The sequence below is a fragment of the Ranitomeya imitator genome, chromosome 5 (assembly GCF_032444005.1).
Source record: "Ranitomeya imitator isolate aRanImi1 chromosome 5, aRanImi1.pri, whole genome shotgun sequence".
Taxonomy (NCBI): Eukaryota; Metazoa; Chordata; class Amphibia; order Anura; family Dendrobatidae; genus Ranitomeya; species Ranitomeya imitator.
The window spans coordinates 672495151-672510702 of record NC_091286.1 but is presented as its reverse complement, the minus strand read 5'-3'; the positions used below and the strand labels follow the sequence as shown (position 1 = coordinate 672510702).

The following is a 15552-nucleotide window of genomic DNA, read 5'->3' as shown; positions in this document are numbered from 1 at the left end:
TGGTTTCTCCTGAAATACAGAAAACATTACATTTATGTTTTAGGGAGCAGTAGAGAAAAATAGAAAAACAACAAGCATATTGGATCAAAATAAATCTTCATCTTTGATAATTGTGTAATTTACATAGGGGCTCTTCCACCAATTTGAGCATGTTAAACCAGTTACTTAATGTAATGACTGCATGTTAGGGGTCGAGTTCCTGCCTCTGCACAGGGGGAATCTCGGGCCTTGTCCGCTGCGGTCTCCAATTCTTCTCCAGCCGCAGTGGAGCCTGCTCAGCGGAGACGTCGATCCCAGCGTCTCGCTCAGTCTGACTCTATGCTAAGAGTTACTGCTGCATTTCCTGCTTCTGCCATTGAAGTCAGTGCTGGCCAGCGGCGAGCGGACGCGTCTGGGGCTAAGTCCTGCTTTTCACATTCTGAGCATGCCCAGAGTAAGATCTCTCAGTGGAGATCGAGGGTCACATGATCAGATACTGCAGCTAAGGTCCTTGTAGGTGCTAGGACTAAATCTTGCTTTGCACTCTGAGCATGCCCAGGGCAAGATCTCTCAGTGGAGGTCTGGGGTCACATGCTCAGGTGCTGCAGCTCTCCATTGGTCCTTCTTTGTAAGGTCCTAAACGTGCTGCAACTATTTAAGGCTCGCATGGCCACAAGGCCATGCGCTATTATCAATTCATATATGTGCTTTGCGCCAGTGTGGTTATGTATGAGTGTGTTCAGGGACACAGCTGAAATAAGCCCCTAGAATACCGGCACCTCTGGTGAGGAGATTGTTTGAGAGTGTTCAGGGACCCGGCTGAAATAAGCCCCTAGAATACCGGCTTCTCCGGTGAGGAGATTGCATGTTGCATAACCACTGACTGCTATCAGCTTGGCAGTAAGCTTGTGCTCCTGTGAGGCTAACAGCGCGCAGTGCTTCCCTTTCACGGCTACTCTGTGGAGTAACAGAGCTAGCCTATACCGCCTAACAGTGCCGCCATTCGTTAGCAGCAGGTTCCTCCTGCACGGTGGACCTCGGGCAGCGAACGCACCATTTATAATAAAACATCTCTATTTTCTCGGTGCGTTCCGCTAGCCCTAACAGTATACTAGCGCCAGGGTCTGGCTAGTAAATGGCGAACGATCAGCGTTTACAGCGGTACATCCAGCAGCTGGAGGGTAGGTTGGCGGCTCTCGAGCGCACAACCTCAGCTGTGGATGTTACCGCAGTCGCTGTTCAGGCTGCAAGTGTAGCTGCAGCCAGTTGGTCCTCTGCCACCCCTGCTCCGACTTTATCTTGTCTCCCGCTTCCAGACAAGTTTGCTGGTGACTGTAAGCAATGTCGGGGATTCGTGAGTCAGTGCTCCGTACATCTTGAGCTTCTGGCTGCACGTTTTCCTACGGAACGGGCGAAAGTGGGATTTATTTTATCCCTATTGTCGGGCAGGGCGTTGGAGTGGGCAACGCCGCTATGGGAGCGCAATGATCGTGTGGTGCAGAGTGCTCCTCTCTTCCTGGACGCTCTGAAACAGGTCTTTTTGGGACCTCGTGTCACCCACGATACCATGCTCCAATTGTTGGCAACAGCCCAGGGTTCGTCCATGGTCAGCCAGTTCGACGTCCAATTCCGGACTCTTGTCTCAGAGCTGGAGTGGCCGGATAAAGTCCATATTCCGGTGTTCTGGAGAGGACTGGCAGACCATGTGAAGGACGCCTTGGCCACCAGGGAGATTCCCGCCACACTGGAGGAGCTTATTTCTTTATCTACCCGCATCGACGTCCATTTTAACGAGCGGAGGTTGGAGCGGGCCCAGTGTAGGCAGAGGTTTCGGCTGGCTCCCACCTTTGCCAGACCTCTTGAATCTTCCGTTCAGGCGTCCGACTCCCATGAGGCCATGGAGGTTTCTCGTGCGGGACCTAAGTCTCGGACCGCTCGAGTACCCGTGGTTGGCAGAAATTGTCAACAAGAGGGACATTATGCCAATAAATGTCCACGGCGGTTGGGTAAACGATCGCGTCTAGTAACCGTTGGAGGAGGTTCTCTAGACACAGCGACATTTTCCTCCAAGCTATCCTTCAAGGGGACAATCATATTAGGCTCTTATTCTCTAACAGTCGAGCTTTGTGTGGACTCCGGAGCAGAGGGGAATTTCATGTCCTCGGCTGTTGCTCTACGCCATGCAATACCTCTGGTGATGCTCGCCAAACCGGTGACTCTTAGAGTAGTGAACGGGTCAACACTTCCATCTCAGATCACACACCAGACTGTCCCTTTCACGTTAGCTATGTCCCCATCCCACCAGGAGATAATTTCCCTTCTTGTCCTTCCCGAAGGAATGGATGAGATTCTGCTAGGAATACCCTGGCTCCGTTTCCACTCCCCACATATTGAGTGGTCCTCTGGGAGGATATTGGGTTGGAGTGAATCCTGTAAGGGCAGATGTGTGAAAGAGTGTGTTCAGGTTTCCACCACTGAGATACGCGCAGATCTCTCTTATCTTCCAAATACTATTGGTCCTATGCAGACGTCTTCTCCAAAAAGGCTGTGGAGACCCTTCCACCTCACCGCCCCTATGACTGTCCTATAGATCTCTTGCCTGGAGCAGAACCTCCTCGGGGACGTGTCTATCCCCTCTCTCTTCCGGAAACGGAGGCCATGTCCCAATACATCCAGGAGAATTTGGCAAGAGGGTTCATTAGGAAGTCAGTGTCACCAGCAGGGGCAGGGTTCTTCTTCATGCAGAAGAAGAACGGAGAATTACGTCTTTGCATAGATTACAGGGGTCTTAACGCCATCACCGTTAAGACTAAGTACCCACTGCCCCTGATTTCTGAGCTTTTTGATAGGCTAAGGGGAGCTAAGGTATTTACTAAATTAGATTTGCGGGGTGCTTATAACCTGATTCGCATCCATGGAGGGGGCGAATGGAAGACGGCGTTTAACACCAGAGATGGGCACTATGAGTATCTGGTGATGCCCTTCGGGCTCTGTAATGCCCCAGCCGTTTTCCAAGACTTTGTCAACGACATCTTCCGGGATATGCTTTCCACCTCGGTCATAGTCTATCTGGATGATGTTCTCATCTTTTCTCCAGATATTGACTCCCACCGGAGAGATGTTGGCAGAGTCTTCGACCTCTTACGGGCAAATTCTCTCTATGCAAAGTTGGAGAAGTGTATGTTTGAGCAGGAGTCTTTACCTTTCCTGGGCTATATCATCTCCGCCCAGGGATTGGCTATGGATCCTGCCAAACTACAGGCTGTGATGGACTGGCAAGAATCCCATTCTCTTAAAGCGGTGCAGCGCTTTATGGGGTTCATTAATTATCACCGCCAGTTCATTCCCCACTTCTCAACTTTGGTAGCTCCCTTGGTAGCCCTCACCAAGAAGGGAGCAAATCCCAAATTGTGGTCTGAAGAGGTCTCCAGGGCCTTTTATTCTATTAAGTCCCATTTTGCTAGAGCTCCCATCCTACATCGTCCCGTTGTTGATAAGCCGTTCATAATGGAGGTGGATGCCTCTTCCGTTGGTGCAGGAGCAGTCATCTTCCAAAAAATGCTCAAGGTCGGAAGCATCCGTGCTTCTTCTTCTCTAAGACCTTCACACCTGCGGAGAGGAATTATTCCATTGGGGACAGGGAGTTGCTAGCGATGAAGCTGGCTTTCTCGGAATGGAGACATCTCTTGGAGGGGGCTCGTTTTCCCTTTCAAGTCTTCACGGACCACAAAAATTTGTTATATCTGCAAACAGCCCAGAGGCTAAATTCTCACCAGGCCAGATGGTCCTTATTCTTCTCCCGGTTCCACTTCACCCTTCATCATCTCTCTGGGGAGAAGAACATTCGTGCTGATGCTCTCTCTCGCTCTGTTGTGTCATCTGAGGAGGAGGAGGGGGAGCCTCAGCTTATTGTCCCTTCAGAGAGCCTGAGAACCGTAGTGCCGGTTTCGCTAAAGTCTGTGCCTCCGGGCAAGACTTTTGTGCCCATTAATTTGCGACCGGAGGTTCTCTCTTGGGCTCATTTGTCCAGGGTGGGTGGACACTTTGGGACAAAGAGGACATCTGAGCTACTGGCGAGGACGTACTGGTGGCCACATATGGTCCAGGATGTCAGAGATTATATTCAGGCGTGTGTCTCCTGCGCCAAAAAAATAAATCTCCTCGTCAAAGGCCAGCTGGGTTACTATATCCCTTGCCGGTGGCATACAGGCCCTGGGAGATGGTCGGGATGGACTTTGTTGTGGGTTTACCCAAGTCTCGCGGCTGTACCATCATTTGGGTCATCACCAATCATTTCTCAAAAATGGTGCATTTGGTGCCGCTACCACGGTTACCTTCTGCACGGGCCTTGGCAGCATTGTTCATAAAACACATCTTCCACCTACATGGTATGCCAGACAAAATTGTCAGTGACCGGGGTCCCCAGTTTGCATCTCGGTTCTGGAGAGAGCTTTGTCGTTTTCTCACCATTGAGTTAAATCTCTCTTCTGCATATCATCCCGAGACGAATGGGTTGGTAGAGAGGGCCAACCAGACCTTGATCACATACCTGCGACATTTTGTTTCAGCCAGGCAGGATGACTGGGCATCCTTGCTATCATGGGCAGAGTTTGCACTGAACAACGCCGTAGCCGACTCCACTGGACAAACTCCATGCCTCTTCAATTATGGTCAGCATCCGTGGGTACCTGTGCCTATGCCCATGTCTTCCGCCGACTTCAGGGTGGCAGACTGGGCTGTGGAGGCATGGGATATTTGGGACCGCACTCAGGATGCCATTCGGGCCTCTAAGGAGAGAATGAGGTCCTCTGCCAATGCACATCGGCGCCCCGCTCTGACCTTTGCTCCTGGCGACTTGGTGTGGCCCTCCGCCCGTAACATCAGGCTGCGAGTTGAGTCCACTAAGTTTGCTCCTCGCTACTTGGGCCCCTTCAAGGTCCTCGAACAGGTTAATCCTGTGGTCTATAGTTTGGCCCTTCCGCCACGCCTGGGTATCACCGACACCTTTCATGTGTCCCTCTTGAAACCCGTATATATGTCCCGGTTTTCCGAGTCATCTGCTGGGACATGGGGTTCATCTACGGAAGATTACGAGGTAAACACTATTTTGGGGTGCAAGGTGGTACGTGGCAAAAAAATTTATTTTGCTGGACTGGAAGGGTTATGGTCCTGAGGACAGGTCCTGGGAGCCTGCTGAGCACATTCAGGCTCCGCAGCTCATTGCTGTCTTCGAAACATAGCGAGGCCCAAGGAAGGGGGCCCTAGGAGGGGGGGGTAATGTTAGGGGTCGAGTTCCTGCCTCTGCACAGAGGGAATCTCGTGCCATCTCCGCTGCGGTCTCCCATTCTTCTTCAGCCGCAGTGGAGCCTGCTCAGCGGAGACGTCGATCCCAGCGTCTCGCTCAGTCTGACTCTGTGCTAAGAGTTACTGCTGCATTTCCTGCTTCTGCCATTGAAGTCAGTGCTGGGCAGCGGCGAGCGGACGCTTCTGGGGCTAAGTCCTGCTTTTCACATTTTGAGCATGCCCAGAGTAAGATCTCTCAGTGGAGATCGAGGGTCACATGATCAGATACTGCAGCTAAGGTCCTTGTAGGTGCTAGGACTAAATCTTGCTTTGCACTCTGAGCATGCCCAGGGCAAGATCTCTCAGTGGAGGTCTGGAGTCACATGCTCAGGTGCTGCAGCACTCCATTGGTCCTTCTTTGTAAGGTCCTAAACGTGCTGCAACTATTTAAGGCTCGCATGGCCGCACGGCCATGCGCTAGTATCAATTCATATATGTGCTTTGCGCCAGTGTGGTTATGTATGAGTGTGTTCAGGGACCCGGCTAAAATAAGCCCCTAGAATACCGGCACCTCCGGTGAGGAGATTGTTTGAGAGTGTTCAGGGACCCGGCTGAAATAAGCCCCTAGAATACCGGCTTCTCCGGTGAGGAGATTGCATGTTGCCTAACCACTGACTACTATCAGATTGGCAGTAAGCTTGTGCTCCTGTGTGGCTAACAGGGCGCAGTGCTTCCTTTTCACGGCTACTCTGTGGAGTAACAGAGCTAGCGTATACCGCCTAACAGTGCCGCCATTCGCTAGCAGCAGGTTCCTCCGCATCATTTATAATAAAACATCTCTATTTTCTCGGTGCGTTCCCCTAGCCCTAACACTGCATAGCTGAATAAAATGAATTTTTTTAGTATCAATTCATATATGTGCTTTGCGCCAGTGTGGTTATGTATGAGTGTGTTCAGGGACCCGGCTAAAATAAGCCCCTAGAATACCGGCACCTCCGGTGAGGAGATTGTTTGAGAGTGTTCAGGGACCCGGCTGAAATAAGCCCCTAGAATACCGGCTTCTCCGGTGAGGAGATTGCATGTTGCCTAACCACTGACTACTATCAGATTGGCAGTAAGCTTGTGCTCCTGTGTGGCTAACAGGGCGCAGTGCTTCCTTTTCACGTCTACTCTGTGGAGTAACAGAGCTAGCGTATACCGCCTAACAGTGCCGCCATTCGCTAGCAGCAGGTTCCTCCGCATCATTTATAATAAAACATCTCTATTTTCTCGGTGCGTTCCCCTAGCCCTAACACTGCATAGCTGAATAAAATGAATTTTTTATTTTCCATTATAATTTATCATAAGATCAACAGGGCATTACCACATATTCTTCTCTCCGTGTGTGGACTTTTTCCCCTGCATGATATTAACCAATCAGGAGGCGTCAGAAGGTCAGAATAACATGCTTTTCTCCTGTAAGGACAGGCAGCCATGCTGTCCTTTGTAATCTCTGCATCTACCAGATCAGAGGTCAGTATGATTACTCATTCAGCTTTCATCTCTCTGTATGTGGAGAAAAGTAGTGCTGTGTTGTGTGATTCCAAACACCTCTGCAACTCTCCTCTCACAATGATGTCAGTTCAGCTTTATAACCTTTCACGCACACTGACTGCCGTGAGATGAAATATAGAAGTATTTGTAATGAGTTTTAACTCTGCTCTATGATACACAGTGGATGCAGAAATCTGGGCTGAGAGCAGAGTTGTCTATTATCACAAATCTTGCAGGAGAAAGCATGTTCTTCTGACTTCTGAATTTCTGGGGATCTGTTCTTTGTTCCTCCACCTCCTGCTTATGATTGGTGCATGGCAAGCTAAGAAAAAAGTACAAGCCCTCAGAGAAGATTCATTACTAATACCCCATTGGACTTATCATAAATTACAACCTAAATATTACAAATTAACATCTCCCCAAGAGCGATGAGAAAAAGTAAAAAATAAATTTTACTCAACTTTGCAGCCACTGTTCAGTAACGTGGAAGGTTTAACATTTTTTAAATTGAATAGACTGGAGAAAGCTCAAAATGATGCAGTTAAAGGCTGACGCCAACTGTGTAACTCAGCTAGCATCTGCATGGTATGAAGCATGCTTTGCTCCTGTGCCTGAATCATACAGCTGATCATGACAAAAATGATGTCTAAGGGGGTACGAACAAGTCTTTGTGGCATCATAGAACCCACCTATAGCATCAAGATGTACAGAAACACAGCTCTAAAAAAACAGTTACTAGGGCTCATCTATGACAGCAAGGTGAGGATCAGAAAGTGAGAAAATTACACAGGAACCTGAACTGGTGCCTAACAATAATGCTCCATAGACTAAATTCACACATCTCTAAAACATGGATGGTGCTTGGACCACAATGGCCAACCTCAGAGCCGGGATCTCCTGACCTGGGCTAACTGCCGCATTGAAATACATAAGTCAGTATGCTCAGGAAAGGCAACCTGCTAGTTGTCCTTGTGTTGCATAGTGAATATATGCCATGTTTCTCAAAAATGTAAATTCGACCTTAAAGGCATTTTAAAAACTGATTTAATTGTACTATAAATTGAATGTTGGTTTCTCTGGGCTTAAAGCACTCTTAGGCACCAATTCATCAAAGTTTTTATGCCAGAAAACTAGTGAAAAACACACAAAAAATCACAACGTTTTTGCTCAATGTGAAAATGCAGAACAATTTTGATATTTGCATGCCATTTTCAGGCTGCTCAACCAAAATAAGGAGAGCTGTGGAAGAGCCAGGGCAGGAAGGTCCCAGCCACATGTTCCTGGCAATTCTCCAAAAGTGGTGCAGTGTTTTACTCTCTGACTAACGTAGCATATCTGGCATGGCGCATGGAGGCACACATCAATGATAAAATGCACCAAATTAAGTGTTCAGCATCTTTTAATAAATTCAGTTCATGTTATTCCGGCAAGCCCTTCATTGACGTACAACCTACCAGCCTTAATGAATCGGGGCCTTTTATCTACCCTTTCTCCATACATCTGAAAAGACCAGTATTAATTCATATCTTTTTTTTTTTCTTTACCTCTTTTTGCTTGACCAGAAAAGACTTTATAAAACAACTCTGGTCATTGACATCCAGTTTTTTCCTCTGTTTTGTGAAGATTTCTTTAATAAAGGAATGTAATTCTTGATTGTTCTGTTCGACAGATTTGTGAGTCCCAGGAATCCAGCGCATCAGTGATGGAAACGCATTGTACAACTGGAAGGAAATACAGATGAAGTCATTGTATATAGGAGTATATTTGTCTGTACAAAATCATCAGTATTACATACAGTGCATCCACTTCAAAGCCCTCACTGCAAATGGTGTTGAGTAGAGTTGAGCCAATGCATGAGGTATCAGGGTCTGGGCCAGCATTTACAGCTTTGAATTGTAGTTTCAATGAAGGCCTGGTGGTTAAGGGAGCAGTATAACCTATATTTGCTGGGAGCGCTGATACCTCATGCAACAGTTCCAATTTTTTTCCACCCATACTCAGATGGCCTAAACATCAGTTTCTTACAGAACTATTGTTAAAAAAATGTAAGGAAAGAACTAATGTTAAAAAAATGTAAGGAACGTAAAACAGGTAGTTGACTGATCAATTGACCCACAGTAGAACCTTTTATAATGGCACAGAAGAAGTCAGCCATAAGCCATGAATGAGGTATCAGAGTCTGGGCCAGCATTTACAGCTTTGAATTTAAGTTTCAACGAGGACATGGTGGTTAAGAGTGTGATGTAAGCCTTCTTTGCTAGGAGCCCTAATACTTCATGCAACAGCTATCTTTTTTCCCAGCTACAATCAGGGGGCACAAACTTCATTTTAATACAGTACGCCCCTGACCATGTCTGCTTTTCCAGCTGTCAGTGGTGAAATGCACTCAGGCTGACATACATGGGGAACGTCCTTGCAAGAGGTTCCTAACCCCTTTACAACCTATCACGTATAGGTACATCATGGGTCGTCTGCAACTCTTTAATGTTGACTCTGGTGTTTAGCCTGCTTATTTTCGGGCACATGACAGCGCAATCCACCTGTGGCTGGTAACATGTTAAATGCCGCTATCAAACTACGACAGCCGCTTTTAACATGGCCGCGCCAGAAGCATATCATTGGCTCTGCTCATCAGCGCCCCTGTCACATGATCCTGGAGCTCCAATGGATTGGCATGACAACCTAGGGTCTGAATTAGACCCCTGTTGTTGTCATTGCCGATCTACTATGAGAATCGCCCCATGACATTTTGGCTATGCATAGCAGGGATGAAACCCCTTTATGTGTAGCACAAGCAATCACATGATCGCAACTTCAAATCTCCTTAGGAGATTATTGAAAGAAGTAAAAAGAAGAAAAAAATGTTTTTAAAAGTATTAAAAAAGAAAAATAAACAAGGTCAAACCCTCTTTTTGCCCAATTCAAAGTAAAACAACAAAAAATACACATATTTGGAATCACCGTGTTCAGAAATGTCCGATCTATCAATATATGCAAACAATTAATCCGATCAGTAAACAGCGCAATGAGAAAAAAATCAAAATGCCAGAAATACGGTGTTTTGGTCTCCACAACATTGCAACAACACGTGATCAAAACACTCTATCTACCAAAAAGTGGCATCAATAAAAACATAAGTTTGGCATGAAAACAATAAGTCCTCAATCAGTACTAGATCCCAAAAAATTGAAAAGCTACGGGTCTCTCAAAATGTCGCAATTGTTTTTACAAAATTTATTTTTTTTCTCACCACTTAAATAAAAAAAAGAACCAATACATGTTTGGCATCTGAAAACTCATAATGACCTGGAGAATCCTAATGGCAGGTCAGTTTTAGCATTTAGTGAACATGGTGTGGTAGATCGGTTCACTCGGCTGCAGATGGAGGTAGACATGGGTACACTGCAGCTTTAAGAACTTCCTTTGGATTGATGCAGGCAGCATAAATCAAGGTGCGGTAAAGAAAATACAGCCCTCTGGGCAAAACAAGGAAACAAAACAAAATGGTGGTACAACAAGCACAGTTCTTTGCACTCATGGCTGACAGAACACACACTGTTCAGCTTTACAAGTCCATGCAACACTTTCCTGGACTGCTCTTTCTCCAGGCCAGACACTGAATACTGAAAGGTCTTTCTTTCTACCATTTAAGCCCAGACCATGTGACTCCTCAACCACATGATTGATCACATGATTGTGACACCACCCAGGTCCTTTCAGCACACAGTGGTGCCGGCCAGGTAGGTTGAGATATGGAAGGACACTCTCCCACCCACTTTATGAATGTCCTCCTAAAACCAAGCCCATAACATACGTTAACTTAACCCTCGCAACACTTACTGCGTTGGAGGAAGTAAAACTCTGGATTTTATAACAATGATGCCATTAAGCGTAGTGAAACATACAGTACAGAGCAAAAGTTTGGACACACCTTCTCATTTAAATATTTTTCTGTATTTTCATGACTATGAAAATTATACATTCACACTGAAGTCATCAAAACTATGAATTAACACATGTGGAGCTTTATACTTAACAAAAAAGTGTGAAACAACTGAAAAAATATCTTATATTCTAGGTTCTTCAAAGCAGCCACCTTTTGCTTTGATGACTGCTTTGCACACTCTTGGCATTATTTTGATGAGCTTCAAGAGGTAGTCACCGGAAATGGTCTTCCAACAATCTTGAAGGAATTCCCAGAGATGCTTAGCACTTATTGGCCCTTTTGCCTTCACTCTTGCAGTTTAGCTCACCCCAAACCATCTCGATTGGGTTCAGGTCTGGTGACTGTGGAGGCCAGGTCATCTGGCATAGCACCCCAACAATCTCCTTCTTGGTCAAATAGCCCTCACACAGCCTGGAGGTGTGTTTCGGGTCATTGTCCTGTTGAAAAATAAATGATGGTCCAACTAAACGCAAACCGGATGGAATAGCATGCCGCTGCAAGATGCTGTGGTAGCCATGCTGGTTCAGTATGCCTTTAATTTTGAATAAATCCCCAACAGTGTCACCAGCAAAGCACCCCCACACATCACACCTCCTCCTCCATGCTTGACGGTGGGAACCAGGCATGTAGAGTCCATCCGTTCACCTTTTCTGTGTCGCACAAAGACACGGTGGTTGGAACCAAAGATCTCAGATTTGGACTTATCAGACCAAAGCACAGATTTCCACTGGTCTAATGTCCATTCCTTTTGTTCTTTAGCCCAAACAAGTCTCTTCTGCTTGTTACCTGTCCTTAGCAGTGGTTTCCTAGCAGCTATTTTACCATGAAGGCCTGCTGCACAAAGTCTCCTCTTAACAGTTGTTGTAGAGATGTGTCTGCTGCTAGAACTCTGTGTGGCATTGACCTGGTCTCTAATCTGAGCTGCTGTTAACCTGCGATTTCTGAGGATGGTGACTCGGATAAAGTTATCCCCAGAAGCAGAGGTGATTCTTAGTCTTCCTTTCCTGGGGCGGTCCTCATGTGAGCCAGTTTCTTTGTAGCGGATGATGGTTTCTGCAACTGCACTTGGGGACACTTTCAAAGTTTTGCCAATTTTTCGGACTGACTTACCTTCATTTCTTAAAGTAATGATGGCCACTCGTTTTTCTTTACTTAGCTGCTTTTTTCTTGCAATAATACAAATTCTAATTCTATTCAATAGGACTATCTTCTGTGCATCCACCAGACTTCTGCACAACACAACTGATGGTCCCAACCCCATTTATAAGGCAAGAAATCCAACGTATTAAACCTGACAGGGCACACCTGTGAAGTGAAAACCATTTCCGGTGAAGCTCATCAAGAGAATGCCAAGAGTGTGCAAAGCAGTCATCAAAGCAGAGCGTGGCTACTTTGAAGAACCTAGAATATAAGACATATTTTCAGTTGTTTCACACTTTTTTGTTAAGTATATAATTCCATATGTGTTAATTCATAGTTTTGATGCCTTCAGTGTGAATTTACAATTTTCATAGTCATGAAAATACAGAAAAATCTTTAAATGAGAAGGTGTGTCCAAACTTTTGCTCTGTACTGTATCTCCCCTCTGTTACATTAAAAGTGACTTTGTCACAATGGTAAAAAAAAAACTAAAAAAACAATTGTGGAAATTCACTTTTTTTCCAATTTTACTGCACTTGGAATGTGTTTTTCCTGTTTTTTTAGTGCAGTAAATGGTAAAATCAATGATGTCATTCAAAAGTACAACTTGTTCCACAAAAACAAGCCCTCACATGGCCATATCGATGGAAAAATAAAAAAAGTTATTGCTCAGCGAAGAAGGGGAACAAAAAACAAAAATGCAAAAATGGAATATTCCAAGGCAATGAAGGGGTTAAGCCTTTATCTCTGCAGTAGTTCTCACCTAGTAGCCTTCATCAAAGTGATAGAGTAGTCAAGGATTATGGCTGTCTGGGAAGTTATCTTCCAACACAACCTATTCCATCTATGCTTTATGCATGGGTTTGTACCAGTCACTAAGTGGTGACATTTCTGTTATGATAAGGTAATTCAGTACCACAATGGACATAGAGGTCAGAGCACATACAGTGACCTGACAATAACCCAAAAACATAGAACGAGCTCTGAGATGTGGGAACTCTGCTGACCGCAATCCCTAATCCTCTCCAACCACACTAGAGGCAGCCGTGGATTGCGCCTAACGCTCCCTATGCAACTCAGCACAGCCTGAGAAACTAGCTAACCTGAAGATAGAAAATAAGCCTACCTTGCCTCAGAGAAATACCCCAAAGGAAAAGGCAGCCCCCACATATAATGACTGTGAGTTAAGATGAAAAGACAAACGTAGAGATGAAATAGATTTAGCAAAGTGAGGCACGACTTTCTGAACAGAGCGAGGATAGGAAAGGTAACTTTGCGGTCAACACAAAACCCTACAAAAACCACGCAAAGGGGGCAAAAAGACTCTCCGTACCGAACTAACGGCACGGAGGTGCACCCTCTGCGTCCCAGAGCTTCCAGCAAGCAGGAAAAAACAAATAGACAAGCTGGACAGAAAAAAACAGCAAACAAAATAGCAAAGCAGAACTTAGCTATGCAGAGCAGCAGGCCACAGGAACGATCCAGGAGGAAACAGGTCCAATACTAGAACATTGACTGGAGGCCAGGATCAAAGCACTAGGTGGAGTTAAATAGAGCAGCACCTGACGACTTCACCACATCACCTGAGGAAGGAAACTCAGAAGCCGCAGTACCACTTTCCTCCACCAACGGAAGCTCACAGAGAGAATCAGCCGAAGTACCACTTGTGACCACAGGAGGGAGCTCTGCCACAGAATTCACAACAGTACCCCCCCCTTGAGGAGGGGTCACCGAACCCTCACCAGAGCCCCCAGGACGACCAGGATGAGCCATATGAAAGGCACGAACAAGATCGGGAGCATGGACATCAGAGGCAAAGACCCAGGAATTATCTTCCTGAGCATAACCCTTCCACTTAACCAGATACTGGAGTTTCCGTCTTGAAACACCAGAATCCAAAATCTTCTCCACAATATACTCCAACTCCCCCTCCACCAAAACCGGGGCAGGAGGATCAACAGATGGAACCATAGGTGCCACGTATCTCTGCAACAATGACCTATGGAATACGTTATGTATTGAAAAAGAATCTGGAAGGGTCAGACGAAAAGACACAGGATTAAGAACCTCAGAAATCCTATACGGATCAATGAAACGAGGTTTAAACTTAGGAGAGGAAACCTTCATAGGAATATGACGAGAAGATAACCAAACCAAATCCCCAACACGAAGTCGGGGACCCACACAGCGTCTGCGATTAGCGAAACGTTGAGCCTTCTCCTGGGACAAGGTCAAATTGTCCACTACATGAGTCCAAATCTGCTGCAACCTGTCCACCACAGTATCCACACCAGGACAGTCCGAAGACTCAACCTGCCCTGAAGAGAAACGAGGACGGAACCCAGAGTTGCAGAAAAATGGCGAAACCAAGGTAGCCGAGCTGGCCCGATTATTAAGGGCGAACTCAGCCAAAGGCAAAAAGGACACCCAGTCATCCTGATCAGCAGAAACAAAGCATCTCAGATATGTTTCCAAGGTCTGGTTGGTTCGTTCGGTCTGGCCATTAGTCTGAGGATGGAAAGCCGAGGAAAAAGACAAGTCAATGCCCATCCTACCACAAAAGGCTCGCCAAAACCTCAAAACAAACTGGGAACCTCTGTCAGAAACGATATTCTCTGGAATGCCATGTAAACGAACCACATGCTGGAAGAACAATGGCACCAAATCAGAGGAGGAAGGTAATTTAGACAAGGGTACCAAATGGACCATGTTAGAGAAGCGATCACAGACCACCCAAATGACTGACATCTTTTGAGAGACGGGAAGATCTGAAATAAAATCCATAGAGATATGTGTCCAAGGCCTCTTCGGTACCGGCAAGGGCAAAAGCAACCCACTGGCACGAGAACAGCAGGGCTTAGCCCGAGCACAAATCCCACAGGACTGCACAAAAGAACGCACATCCCGCGACAGAGATGGCCACCAAAAGGCTCTAGCTAGGGGTGAGCGAAACGGGTCGAACATTTTCAAAAGTCGCCGACTTTTGACAAAGTCGGGTTTCATGAAACCCGATCCGACCCCTGTGCGGGGTCGGCCATGCGGTACGCGACTTTCGCGCCAAAGTCGCGTTTCAATGACGCGAAAAGCGCCATTTCTCAGCCAATGAAGGTAAACGCAGAGTGTGGGCAGCGTGATGACATAGGTCCTGGTCCCCACCATCTTAGAGAAGGGCATTGCAGTGATTGGCTTGCTGTCCGCGGCGTCACAGGGGCTATAAAGGGGCGTTCCCGCCGACCGCCATGTTACTGCTGCTGATCTGAGCTTAGGGAGAGGTTGCTGCCGCTTCGTCAGAAGCAGGGATAGCGTTAGGCAGGGTCCATTAACCACCAAACCGCTTGTGCTGTAGCGATTTGCACTGTCCAACACCACCTTCGGTGTGCAGGGATAGTGGAAGCTACATTTTTTTTTTTTCTCAGCGCTGTAGCTCATTGGGCTGCCCTAGAAGGCTCCCTGATAGCTGCATTGCTGTGTGTACGCCGCTGTGCAAACCAACTGCTTTTTTCAAAGCACAAATCCTCTTGTTCCTTCCTTTCTGCACAGCTATCTTGTTTGTTTGTCCACACTTTTTATTTAATTTGTGCATCAGTCCACTCCTTATTGCTGCCTGCCATACCTGGCTGAGATTACTGCAGGGAGATAGTAATTGAAGGACAGTTCCTTTTTTTTTTTTT

General features: G+C 46.5%; 1 pseudogene; it reads right to left on the bottom strand.

Moving 5' to 3' along the window:
- Positions 1 to 15552, bottom strand: part of LOC138638761 (cytochrome P450 2K6-like) — an 89331-nt pseudogene that overhangs the window by 26238 nt on the left and 47541 nt on the right.